Source organism: Corapipo altera, unplaced genomic scaffold, assembly GCF_003945725.1.
Source record: "Corapipo altera isolate COAL_440 unplaced genomic scaffold, ASM394572v1 60546, whole genome shotgun sequence".
Lineage (NCBI taxonomy): Eukaryota > Metazoa > Chordata > Aves > Passeriformes > Pipridae > Corapipo > Corapipo altera.
This window is the reverse complement of record NW_020885268.1, coordinates 25,346-25,564: the sequence shown is the minus strand read 5'-3', so window position 1 is coordinate 25,564 and position 219 is coordinate 25,346.

Sequence of the window (219 nt, the reverse complement as noted above, 5' to 3'; positions counted from 1 at the left end):
ATCCCTCGTTTTTTCCATGGATACAGGACCTTCATCCTTTCCATCCCCTCATTCCATGTAAAAGTGAGCGGCATTCCCGTTTTCCAGCTTGAAGAATAATTTCGGGAATGATTCCTCTGGGAATCTTGTGCCGTGCTTTGGGTTTTGGAGGGAAAAGGTTGTTGCATTCCCGGGAATTTATGGAATTCCCTGGGATCCTTTCCATGCTCTCATTCCATG